The sequence below is a fragment of the Microcebus murinus genome, chromosome X (genome assembly GCF_040939455.1).
Source record: "Microcebus murinus isolate Inina chromosome X, M.murinus_Inina_mat1.0, whole genome shotgun sequence".
In the NCBI taxonomy this organism is placed as follows: Eukaryota; Metazoa; Chordata; class Mammalia; order Primates; family Cheirogaleidae; genus Microcebus; species Microcebus murinus.
The window spans coordinates 111,372,559-111,386,305 of record NC_134136.1 but is presented as its reverse complement, the minus strand read 5'-3'; the positions used below and the strand labels follow the sequence as shown (position 1 = coordinate 111,386,305).

Here is a 13,747-nt window from a genome sequence, read left to right as displayed (position 1 = left end):
TTATAAGTTACAGAATCAACATACAAAAATCAGAAGCATTTCTATACACTAACAGCCCACTATCTGAATAAGAAATTAAGAAAAACAGTCTCATTTACATTTGCATCAAAAAATACGTAAGGAGTATATTTAGATCACAATATTATTTGCTTGATCTTGCATAGCTTCTTGTATAACATATTCATATGTTCAATTATGTTAAAAGGGCCAGAGAGACTCATTCAACTTTTGTATGGAGTGTTCTGCAATGTAATCTGAGGTTCATATGATGGGAGTGACCTCAAAGAGCCTATCTATCTAGAATGTGTCTCTTCTGCCCAGGGAAAGTTAGTGAGTTGATTCTGTGCAGTCCCACAAAAGTCCATATGTAAGAGGCTTTTTATTTGACACTCACTCCTGAAAGTGGCTGTGGTCCTACCTATGTGAGGGCTTATGAGTGTCTTTTGACATTGAAAAACAGGCCTATCCTGACAGGCTAAGTTTAATGGGGATTGAACAAATCTAGAGCTCAGGTTAGCATCACACCTGCTAGACAATCACCAGGAAATAAACTGTCTGTTATCAAAAACAGTAAGACAACTTAGTCACCCCTTAGCTTGGTGGTCTCTACTAGTCTCTGTTCCTGTTCATTATTCATTTCAGGTTGGGTCCTATCACCCTAAATTCTAATCCCTCACAGACTTTTTTAGTTTTCATATTTCCTCTATTGCTTGTCTACTCCAAATCAGAGAACCTTTATTTCCTACTGATCATGACTTCTTTAAAATATATTGTCTCTGAATATAAATTATTCTAGTTCCTCTAATCCTAGATGTTTAAAATTCAAAAGCCAAAATTTGATTTTTTAAAATGATTTTTAATTAACAGATAAAATGTGTATTTTTTATAACATGATCTTTTGAAGTATATTTGCATTGCAAAAAGCTAAATCTGGCTAATTAATAAATGAATTACCTCATATAGTTATCATTTTTGTGCTGCACTCCTATAGTCATTGCAGCAGCTATTCACAATAACCACGCTATAGAATCAACCTAAGTGTCCATCAGTTAATGAATGGATAAAGAAAATGTAGTATATATACACAATGGAATACTATTCAGCCTTAAAAGAAGGAGATTCTGTCATTTGTAACAAGGATGAAACTGGAGGACATTACGCTAAGCAAAACAAGCCAAAATTTTATTATTTTTGTGTCCCACTTTCTCCATTTTTGCTGAGTTATATACAATGGCTATTAAACTGAATAACTGATCGTCAAAGGGCAGAAAGAAATACTCAGATGAGGGAAAATTTATTTAATTCTTCCCAATTATCATATCACCAAATTCCCAGCGCTGATTGCACTCTGTTTCTTTTTCATTACCTGCCTTAACATTCATGGCTTCCTTCTGCCACAACCCACAAAATCAGGCACTTTGAAGAATGAAAACACATCCTGGCCTTTATTTAGATGAATATGTACTTCTTGATTACTGAGAAGAAGAAATTTTAAAAATGGAACTTTTAATACTTTAAAATTATTTAGAATCAATGTGCAGGAATGATTTTGTATAATTCTGTATAGATTATGGGGAGATGACTCCAGAGAATTTTCACTGACAGCTATAGGAGGAAGACATCTGTAAGTACCTTTTAATTGCATATTTCATTATTTCATTGACTTTGAAGAAAAATGGGTCTCATATTTGGTACTGAGTACAATAACATAAAGATTCAATTACATTATTATCCAAAAATGTTATCTTGCCTATTCTATGGTATTTTGGGAATCACATACTCTCTACACTCTGAATTCCTTTGGCAGGGTCAAGACAACCAGAATAATGCTATATAGCAAAAAGAGTAGAAAGTAGTTAGAAGATAAAATAAAGCATATCTTCTACCAGTATTTTTAATAATTTATTTTAATATATCACTTTGAAATTATCAGATTTATATTTTAGAGAGATAAAATATATAGGTTGGCTTATTAAAACTACTCAATTTTTTGTAGTTTTATGTTGGATAAAGTTATACGTAAGTCCTTATAAAAATGTTAGTATCACAGAAAGTGTTATCTTTAAATATTTATTAACTTTCAAATTATCCCAAACTGAACAAATTCCAGACCATTCCAAGAATACTATTCTTTGTGAAGAGTAAAATCATTATTTAATTATATACATACACATACACACAGATTTTCAAGTGCTATGATTAATTCTGACAAAAATAAATTTTTTATTCTTCTACATGAAGTATTGTATTTTAGATTTTGAGAGTTTTTCCAACCAAATTTTTAATAGTACCTTTAATTATGTGTATATATAATTTATATAATTATTATATTTATGTTGTATATAATATATTAATATTATATATATGTACTTAAATAACAATGTGGTTGTAGATAGTACAAAAGAAAATTCCTTAAATAACAATGTGTGTAAACGGTGCAAATTGGACATGACACTTATTTGTAGGTCCACTTTGTTAATGACAAAAGGAACCATTTTATCTACATCTACATTTTGGCTTAAATGAGAAACATAGTATTTATATTTGTGTTTTATTCTCCTTAAAATATAATTGTTTATTTTTGTCATTTTTTACTGCTTGCTTTCTTTAAAGTCCTCATGAATAAGTTGTTTTTAAATATATTCATATATGTATATTTAGCTCACATTTCATTTATCATCATAAAAGTCTGGAGATAGAAAAAACAGACTTTGACATTCCCATTCTGTATTTGGAAGCATGGAGGTATTCAGACATTGGAACTCTTTCATAGTGTATTGGTAGCAGACCAGAATTAAAATCAAGTCTTCTGAATCCTTGTCAAATGCTTAACAATTTAGTAGTCATATTGCTAACTATAAATATTACTTCTACCCCCGGAATGAAGTAAAAAATAATTCATGCATGCTTCCGAAGAAAAATACAGTGAGTATATACATAGCTGTTCTTTTTGACGTTGCTCTTTGACTTCATATCAGGTTAACAAAGTGTGAGACATAATGAAACAATGGTAGTTATGAATACACTGAGAGACAAACACTCCATGGAAATAGACAGTTTGCTACTGCCACTTCATCCCTCCTCTGTGTCCATCTTTTCATTTTGTGAATTTAAATGTAGACTTCCTGACAATACTGCAAGGCCCATGACACCACTAATTAACTAAAATGCCCCCACTTTTATCTCATTTCTTGGTATTGACATTATGTAATTTATGACCCTATGAAATCAGTACGTTTTCCATGTGTTTTCACTGTGGATAAAGGTAAGGGAATTATTGCTTTAAAAATTAGTAAGTCTATTTTTTTCCTAGGACATATGTCCTAAAAGCCCTTTCAAGACACCTTTTAGGGCACTAAAAAATAACAGATATAAAAAGAAATGCATTAGCTCATATAAAAATAGAATTCAGCTGAGATCCTGTGTCTAAGGGGAAATAGAAAAAGAAAATGTTAGAATTTATAAGAAATTATCACTCTTCAATATAAGAGAAATCAAAGGTATTTTCTCAGACTTAGAACATAGACCAGGCAGTCACTTGCCATATTTGGCCATGATTTGGGGTAAAAATGGAGAGTTCTAAGGGACCAGGGAAACTGCGACCTATTAGAACTTCAGTTCAGCTAATGACAGATACATTTCCATTTAGAAATGTGTTTATTGCAGTGACGACTCAGAATATAAACCATGAAACATCTGGCAATGCTTACCATCACAGCCTATCTGCCACCATCTTAGGCTGCATTGTTAAGTTCACCGGAGGAAAGAGTTTCAAAGCACTGATTAGAAACCACTTCACTGTGGTACCTTATTGGCAGCAAGTATAGGCTGAGGGGAGTAACTCAGAACAATGACTTAAGGAGGGTAGCAGTATTCTTTGATTATTTTAACCAACAATAAAGATGATTCCAGGGGACACCAGTTGCATTGTTCCAAAAATCTTAGAGCTCTTATGAAGAAAATAATTTGATTTAATTTGTTTTGTTTTACTAGAAAGTAATAAAGATTTGTACTCAGTATAAGTAAGGTTCAGTGCCACAGTAAATCTTCATACCTACATCAAAAACTCTAGGGTAGCATGAGAGATGATTAAGTCCTGATTTGCCTATGGATTTTTGACTGAAATTTATAGGCAGTGTTTAAAGTCCCTGGACACTGGAGAAACATTACATAGAGGAGGGAGAATGTATAAAGTCTTGCCTCTATATACTAGAAAGAAACAGTGTTCCTATTGATGTAGGGAACAGTAAAGACTTAAGTTTCACTTCCCAAATCTGAGTCAGGTTAGCGGGAGGAGGAGTACCTGTGCAGAATATAGTAGCACCATACTGAAGAGCTTGCTAGCCAGTTTCCTGGGAATTTTGTCTGTTCATTCATTAGCAACAACAAAGGAAGAAGACACTGAACATCAAAGAGGACAATACTGGGCTAGAAACCATGAGGGAATTCATTAAGACAAGACCTGCCCTCCAGGAAGTACTCAGAATAGTATTACACACAGATCAGCACAATAAACACTCACCAATCATCCCAAAGCTAAAGGTCAAAGGCCAGATATCACAATGGCTCAAGAGAGAAAACAGAGCAACAAAGTTTAACTGAACAGGTTGAACAGAAAGTTGCCCCATTTATCAATTCTTTCAATAATTGTGAATGGCTTGAACTGCCAACTAAAGAGACATAGGCTAGCCGAATAGATAAACATACACAAGCCAAGTTTCTGCTGTCTTCAGGAAATGCATTTCACACTCAGGTCAAGGAATGGAAAACAATATCCCATATAAATGGAACCCAAAATAAATCTGGCATGGCAGTTCTGATTTAACATAACTTCGTCTTCAAATCAACAAAAGTAATGAAAGACAAACATGGTCACTATATAATGGTGAAGGGTACAATTCAACAAGAAGACATAACATTTCAAAGTATTTATGCACCTAACTTGGGTGCACTGGATTGATAAAGCAAATCCTACTTGATCTAAACAAAATGATAATCAGCAGCACCATAATAGCTGGGGACTTCAACACCCCTCTGACAGAACAGGATAGATCCTCCAAACAGAAAATAAACAACAAAAATAAATGGACTTAAACTAAAAGTTAAGATTTAAGTTTAAGTCTTAACTTAGGACTTAACTTAACCTAACTTAACTTAGGATTTAAGCTAGAAAAATGGGTCTGACTGACATTTACAGAACATTCTACCTAAAACTCACTGAATATACATTTTTCTCATCAGCTCATGACACATTCTCTAAGAATGACCATATCCTAGGCCACAAAGCAGGTCTCAATAAATTTTAAAAAAACAGAAATTATACCATGTAACTTCTCAGACCATAGTGGAATAGAATTAGAAATCAACTCCATACAAAGTCATGGAAACTAAACAACCTTCTGAAGAACAATTTTTGGGTTAAGGAGGAAATTAAGATGGAAATCAAAACATTCTTTGAACTAAATGATAAAGGAGACACAAGTTATCAAAATGCTCAACATCTCTAATCATCAGGGAAATGCAAATCAAAACCACAGTGAGATATCACTTATCTCCAGTGAGAATGGCCTTTATCAAAAAGTCCCAAACAATAAATGTTAGATGCAGAGAGATAGGAACACTCATACACTGCTGGTGGGACTGCAAACTAGTACTACCTCTTTGGAAAATAGTATGGAGATACCTCAAAGAGCTACAAGTAGAACTACCATTTGATCCAGCAATCTCATTACTGGGCAAAAGAAAAAAAGACATTCTGTAAAAAAGACATCTGCACTCGAATGTTTATAGCAGCACAATTCACAATTGAGAAGATGTGCAAACAACCCAAGTGCCCATCAGTACATGAGTGGATTAATAAAATGTGGTATATGTATACCATGGAGTACGATTCAGCCATGAAAAACAACAGTGATATAGCACCTCTTGTATTTTCCTGGATAGAGCTGGAACCCATTCTACTAAGTGAAGTATCCCAAGAATGAAAAAATAAGCACCGCATGTACTCACCAGCAAATTGTTATTAACTGATCAACACCTAAGTGGACATATAGGAATAATATTTATCGAGCATCGGGCAGATGGGAGGAGGGAGGAAGGGATGGGTATATGCATACATAATGAGTGTGATGCGCCCAATCTGGGGGATGGACACGCTTGAAGCTCTGACTCTGGGGGAGGGGAGGGCAATATGTGTAGCCTAAACATTTGTACCCCCATAATATGCTGAAATAAAAAAATAAATCAGTAAAAACAATACAGAAACAAAAATTAAAATAAAAAAGAAACCCTGAGTACAAAGAATACAGATTTTTTACTGGAGGCAGAACTTATGAAATGATGGAATAAGGAATATGTTATACTCCCTTTCTAGCAAAGCAATTTAAGCAATAAAAATTACAAAAGAAAAGAAAATTAAGGTTTTTGGAGATTTTCCTAAAACCATAGAGCATAAGAGAAACATTTATTAAAGAGAATTTGCTAAATCTTACCTGGACAATGACAGTTTGTGGCATTTAAGCCACAACATGGTCCATTATTCACCAATTACCATTTCTTTGTTACAGAAGTTCTGGGCCAGGCATGTGCAGCAAAGAATATGGCAGATTCCTCTCACTCTACCTCCAAGTCTGGCAGTATATTTTCATCCCAGGAGTTGCAGGCTGCTGCTGCCTCTCATTCTTCCTACTTCTGAGTTGCAGAAGGTTTATTTCAGGGGTGTAGAAGAGAGTATTGGCTTCCCTTATCACACCCAGTGTCTATTCATAATGTAAAAGTTCTACCTCAGATGATACAGGCAAAGAATACTGACCCCAGTTATCTGAGTCCCAGATCACTGGTAGAATCAAGGTGCCATGCTTGGAAGGGCAATCTAAGAAGACCAGGCATCATTCTCTAGTCCTTCAGTGCCCATTCTTAGAATGGGGCCATTACTCTGGGAAAGTGGTTCCCTATCACCAGCTCCAGTGCAGTGGCACAATGTCCTGCCCAGGAGTAAAAGCAAGCTTTGAGAGTAAAGAGCACCTCAGCTGTGTTGGAGGAGATGGACATTTATTTGAAACAGTGAGTGGAGAATCCATGCCAAAGACATTGAAAACAATGGCAAGGTGGTAGTTCTCACAGAAGTAAATCAGCAGAACAGACAGAAGTTTAATATCAAGGACCGGGGAAAGAGATAGCCATGAATAGTCTTCCTAGATCACATTCAATATTAAAGTTTGTGAAGCCTATGCATATGCTTTATGCTGTACCCACTCAGAAGCAGTCAGAGAAGTACATGGGGCAGAGTCACACATGGGGCAGAGTCACAGACAGGCACATTAACACAGGGAAGATGTCTTACTGGCACAAGGTGATTGAAAAAAAAATCTTTGACAAAACACTTAATGAACAGTGAGGTACTCTAACCTAGGGGTGACTCCTAAAAAGATAGGCTTAAAAATAGTATCACAGTCATCCCTGGTAGTGTGGAAGACTATATACATGCCCAAGGCTGCACAATATCTAGAGTTAGCATTAGAGGAATCTTTAAGCTACTAGTGCTGGGATGACTGTGGGAATAAAACCATAAACTCCTTGAATTCAGTAGCCTCCAAGCCACACAAACATCTCATGGTAAAGAGTGAAATGGTATCTGGCTAAGGGGGCTTAGATGCAACATTTTACAAATAAGTTCCTTATAATAACACAGGAGTGACCCCTGAAAGATTAAAAACAAAGGGAAAAAACTCAGAGGCTACACACTGAGGGGGAAATAGACTTGCAGAAATAGTTCATGCATATCACTAAACAAACAACCAAGCAAAAACCAGTAACAATCACACTCTGAAGGGGAGTCAGTACCCAGAGTTGCTATAATAATTTACCCCAAATGTCATTTTCAACAAAAATTATAAAATATTCAAAGATACAGCAAAGTGTGACCTATACACATATACAAAAAGCAAGCAACAGAGAGAGGCATTGAGGGCCAGGCGTACTGCAGGACCCTTAGGTGGTAGAGGGATGCTCTGGGGACGTGAGGGGAACCCAAAGGTCTGGCTCACATGACCTGCCTAGGGGGGGATAGGGTGTATATGTCAGTCTCCTGTAGTGCTCCTGCCTTGTGTGATACCCATGGTGTGAGGACACACCTGGCAGAGGGGCCCTAACTACCTGCTGGTTGCCTGAAGTGGCCATTGCTTTAGTGCACCATGTCTGCCATGCATTCTGGACCTGCCAGCCTGTGAGAGACACTGCTTCCTGAGGAGTGTTTCAAGATGGCTGAGTAGAGGCACAGGACATGCAACTCCTATACAAACAAGATCAAAATAGTGAATAGATAATCACACTTCAAATAGAACATCTAACAGAGAATGCTAGAATTCAGCAGAGAAATGTCAAGAAACATATGAAGCACTGAAGGAGAAAGAGGTGAGGCAGACAGCCTGGACAAGGTTGGCTGGGAACCCTGAGAGGTTTCCCAATTAGGAGAAAGCATAAGTGAGAAATCCCCAGTGGTCCACATTCTCACTGTGTGCTCCTGTAATGCTAGCAATGGGAGAGTCTCCCAACCCCCGTGAACCCTGAGACTGGCATACAGAGTTCCCTGGAGTCAAGGCCATGGCAGTACTCTAGGGAGGGAGCTAGTACTGGGTCCCACACAACCTCCAGGTCATAGGCAGTTACAGCATGACAATTTTGAGAGCCCAGCCCTCATCAGACTGCATTTTGCCCTGGAGCCCAACAGCCCCTGTATCTCCACATCCTTGGAGCCCCACTGACATTTCCCCACATCTACCTAGAGGGCTACAGCAGTGAGCTGCTGGTTGGACCCAGAAGAGTGGCAGGGTCCCTAGCACTCTAGCACATGTGTCCCACAAACTAGGGAATGGGTATTGCAGGGCACTGGGGAATCTGCCCCCTGTATAAGGGGACTTGAAGAATATGGTCCACAGAGCCTGAAAACCACATGTCTGTGGCTGCTGTCACTGGCAGCAGGCCTGCCCTCCCAGCAGTAGGGCCACTATGCACTTACCTGCACCCTTATGACAACCTTTCCTTGCCAGATGCCACAGCCACTGCTACATCCAGGGACCTAAATGCATGCTCCCCAGAGCCTGAAAGCAGCTCCACTTGGCCCTGCCCCTCCAGAGCCTAAGATTGCCACCTGAGGCCCTGGGGATTGCCCCACCCCATCTACCACCGTGGTATCTGGGCACTCCTGGGGGCCTGAGGATGGGCCTGCCCAGCCTGCCACCACTATCACTGCCAGCACCCACCCACAGATGCCATATGGGAGAAATGGGGGCTGGTCCTCGCAGGCTGCTGCAGTTACTGTTGACACAAGCAGGTGCTACCTGGAAGTATAAGGGTGTCCTGCTACCTCTACTACTATTGCTAACACTACACACTTTGCCCAGGGGCTGAAGGATTTGCCCAGCCACCTGGCCCACCACTGCCAGTGCCAGTACCCAAGCAAGCCATCTGGAGTCTCAGGAATCCCTCAACTGGACCTGCCAGCACTGGTGCCCATGTAAATAGCCTGGGGCAAAAATACAGGCGTGCTTAACCTGCCACTTCTACCATTAAGGTACAAGGAGTGACTCACCTGGTATCCCATCTCTATCAAAAACCTCACTACAGAGTCCACTAACAACCACAGACTAAGCCATTGAGGAAATTGCAGACATCACTGTTGGTGTTTACAGTCAAAGAAATCATATGAAGAATATACCACTGCATGAATCCAGAATCAAAGCAAGGTGCCCTATCAAACCAACATCATATAAACATCTATAGGAAAAAGTTTTCCCTGACAAAAACCAATCCAAAAAATGAGAAAAATGTGCTGTTACCACTGGATACACAGATATCAATGCAAAGACACAAGAAACATGAAAAAGCAAGTAAATATGACACTTCCAAAGGAACACAATAATTCTCCAACAACAGATTTTAATAAGAAAGAAATTTATGAAATATCTGAAAAAGAATTCAAAATAAAGTTAAAGAATTTCAGTCAGATATGATAAACACAGATAAACAATGCAAATAAATAAAAAAGACAACTCAGGATATGAATGAGAAATTTATTAAAGGACATAGATATAAAAAAGAACCAATTGGAATCCTGGAATTAAAGAATTCAGCGAACTAAATAAAATATACAATTGAAAGCATCAACAATAGACTGTTAAACAAAAGAAAGAATTTCAGAACTTAAAGACAGGTCTTTTGAAATAACCGAGTCAGACCAAAAATAAATAAATAAATAATAACAAAGAATGAGGAAAGCCCACATGACATATGAGACACAATTAGGTGACAAAATATCCAAATTTTGGGTGTCCCAGAAGGTGAAGAGAAGCCCAAAGCCAAAGAAAAGCTATGTAACAAAATAACAGGTGAAAAGTTCCCAAGTACAGCAAAAGATTTAGACATTGAACTACAGCTACAAGAAGCTCATTGATCCCCAAATAAATACAACCAAAAGCGGTCTTCCACCAGCACATTACAGTCAAACTTTCAAAAGTCAAAAACACACAGAATTATAAAAACATTTTGTCAAATAAAGAACTAGCAGCAGATTTCTCAGCAGAAACCTTGGAGGCCAGGAGAGAATGGAATGATACATTCAAATTAGTGAAATAATAACATTAGCAAACAATAATACAATATCCAACAAAGTTATCATTCATAAATGAAGGAGAAATAATGTCTTTCCCACACAAGCAAAAACTGAGAAAATTCATTACCACTATACCTTACAAAAAATGCTTAAGTGTATCCTACACCTTGAAATGAAAGTATGATATCTACCATCATGAAAACACACAAAAATATAAAACTCACTGGTAGAGCAACACACAAATGAGAAAGAGAAAGGACTCAAGTGTTATAACTATAGAACAACCACCAAACAACATTGATAAACTATAAGAGAAAGAAAAGAGCAAAAGATATACAAAACAACTAGAAAACAACAAAATGATAGGAATGAATCCTTACATATCAATAGTAACCGTGAATTTAAACAGAATAAATTTTTCAATTAGAAGATATAGATTGACTGAATGGGTAAGAAAACATGCTGCCTATAAGAAACTCATCTCATCTGTAAAGACACATATAAACTGAAAGTAAAGGGGTGGAAAAAGATATTCTACACAAATGGAAACCAAAACTGAGAAGAAGTAGCTATATTTATATCAGATAAAATAGCCTTTAAATAAAAAACAATAAAAAGAGACAAAGGTCATTATATAATAAAAAAGGAATCAATTCAGCAAAAAGATATAGCAATTATAAAAATACATGAACCCAACACCAGATCACCCATATATATAAAGCAAATATTATTAGATGTAAAGGGAGAGATAGACTCCAACACAATAATAGTTGGTGACTTCAACACCCCACTCACAGTAAAAGACAGATCATCTAGAGAGAAAATCAGCAAAGAAACATTGGACTTAAACTACACTTCAGGCCAAATGGACTTAACAGACATTTATAGAATAATTCATCCTATAGCTGTAGAGTACACATTCTTCTCATCAGCACATGGAATATTCACCAGGGTAAACTATATGTTAGACCACAAAACAAGGCCCCCTAAAATTTTAAAAAATAAAATCATATAAAGTATCTTCTTAGACTACAATGGGATAAAACTAGAAATGAATAACAAGAGGAACTTTGGAAACAGTATGGAAGTTAAATAACTTGCTCCTGAATGACCATTGAGGAAATTATAAAGGAAATTTAATAAACAAATGAAAATAGAAACACAACATATCAAAATGTATGGGATACAGAAAAAGCAATGCTGAGAGGGAATTTTATAGCAATAAATGCTTACATCAAAAAGGTAGCAAGAGTTCAAATAAATAACCTAATGATTCTACTCAAGGAACTAGAAAAGCAGGAAAAAAATTAAATTCAAAATTAGTGGAAGGAAAGAAATAATAAAATCAGAGCTGAACTACAAAATAGAGATAAGAAGCAATAAAAAGAATCAATAAAAGAACATGATTTTTTTCAAAAATAAGCAAAATTGATAACCTACTAGCTAGAATAACCAAGAAAAAAAGAGAAGATCCAAATAAACAAAATCAGAAATGAAAAAAGTAGACATTAAAACTGATTCCACAGAAATATAAAAGATCATCCAAGAGTACTATGAACAATTATACAGTATGAAACTGAAAAACCTGGAGGAAATGGATAAATTCCTAGACATATACAACCTACTGAGTTTTAGTCAGGACTAAATAGAAAATTAGAACAGAATAATAATGAATAATGAGATTGAATCAGTAATGAAGACTCTCAACAAAGAAAAGCCCAGTATCAGATGGCTTCACTGTTGAATTCTGTCAAATCTAGAAAGACCAATTTATAAAGAATACCAATTCTCCTGAAACTATTCCAAAAGAATAGGAAAGAATTCTCTCTAACTCAGTTTTTGAGGCCAGCATTATCCTGACATCAAAACCAGACATAAGACACAACAAAAAACGAAAACTACAGACCAATATCCCTAATGAACATACACACAAAAATTCTCAGCAAAATACTATCAAACTAAATCCCACAGAACATCAAAAAGATCATACACCTTGATCAAGTGGGATTTATCTCAGGGATGCAAGCATATTACAACATATGCAAATCAATAGATATAATACATCACATCAACAGAATGAAAAAAAGAAACCATATGATTTTCTCAATAGATGCACAAAGAGCATTTGATAAAATTTAATGTTCCTTCATGATAAAAACTCTCAACAAACTAGGCTTAGAAGGAACATAACTCAATGTAATAAAAGCCATATATGACAAACCCACAGCTAACACCATATGAAAGGGGAAAAGCTGAAATCCTTTCCTCTAAGGAGTGGAACTAGACAAAGGTGCCCACTGTCACCACTCTTATTCAACATAGTACTGGAAGTCCTAGCCAAAGCAATTAGGCAAGTGAAAGAAAGAAAGGGCATGCAAATTGAAAAGAAGTCAAATTATTTGTTTTTGCAGATGACATGATCTTTACTTAGAAAAACATAAACACTCCACCATAAATATTAGATCTGATATGTCAGTAAAGTTGTAGGATGCAAAATCAACATATAGAATTAGCAGCATTTCTATAGATCTGTAACAAACTAGCTGAAAACGAAATCAAGAATGCAATCTCACTTACAATAGCTACAAAAAAATATGTAGAAATACATTTAACCAAAGAGGTGAAAGCCTCTGCAAGGAAAACTAAAAAACATTGATGAAATAAATTGAAGAGTACACAAGGAAATGGAAAAAAAAAATCCCATGCTCATGGATTGGAGGAATAAATATTGTTAAAATGGCCATTATTCCCAAAACAATCCATAAATTTCATGTAATCCCTATGAAAATATTAATAATATTTTTTTGCACAAGTAGAAAAAACAATCGCAAAATTGGTGTGGAAGCAAAAATTAGTCTGAGTAGCCAAAGCAATCCTGAGGGGAGGAAAAAAACACAAAGCTGAAGGCATCACACTATATGACTTCAAAATATATTACAAAGTTGTAGTAACCAAAACAACAAGGTATTGGTATAAAAACAGACACATAGACCAATAGAACAGATTAGAGAAGCTAGAAATAATCCTGTGTATTTACAGCCAATAGATTTTTGACAAGGGTGTCAAGAATATACATTGGGGAAAGCATATCCTCTTAATAAATGGTGCTGGGAAGCTAGATATCTATATTCAGAAGAA

The 13,747-nt window shown here is 36.2% G+C and overlaps 1 long non-coding RNA gene across 1 annotated transcript in view; it reads left to right on the top strand.

Moving 5' to 3' along the window:
* LOC142865947 (uncharacterized) overlaps positions 1-13,747 on the top strand; it is a 134,139-nt gene that overhangs the window by 77,230 nt on the left and 43,162 nt on the right. The window contains exon 3 of the long non-coding RNA XR_012916039.1: positions 1,568-1,624. This is a non-coding gene — a long non-coding RNA (uncharacterized LOC142865947). The remainder of the gene's footprint in view (positions 1-1,567; positions 1,625-13,747) is intronic.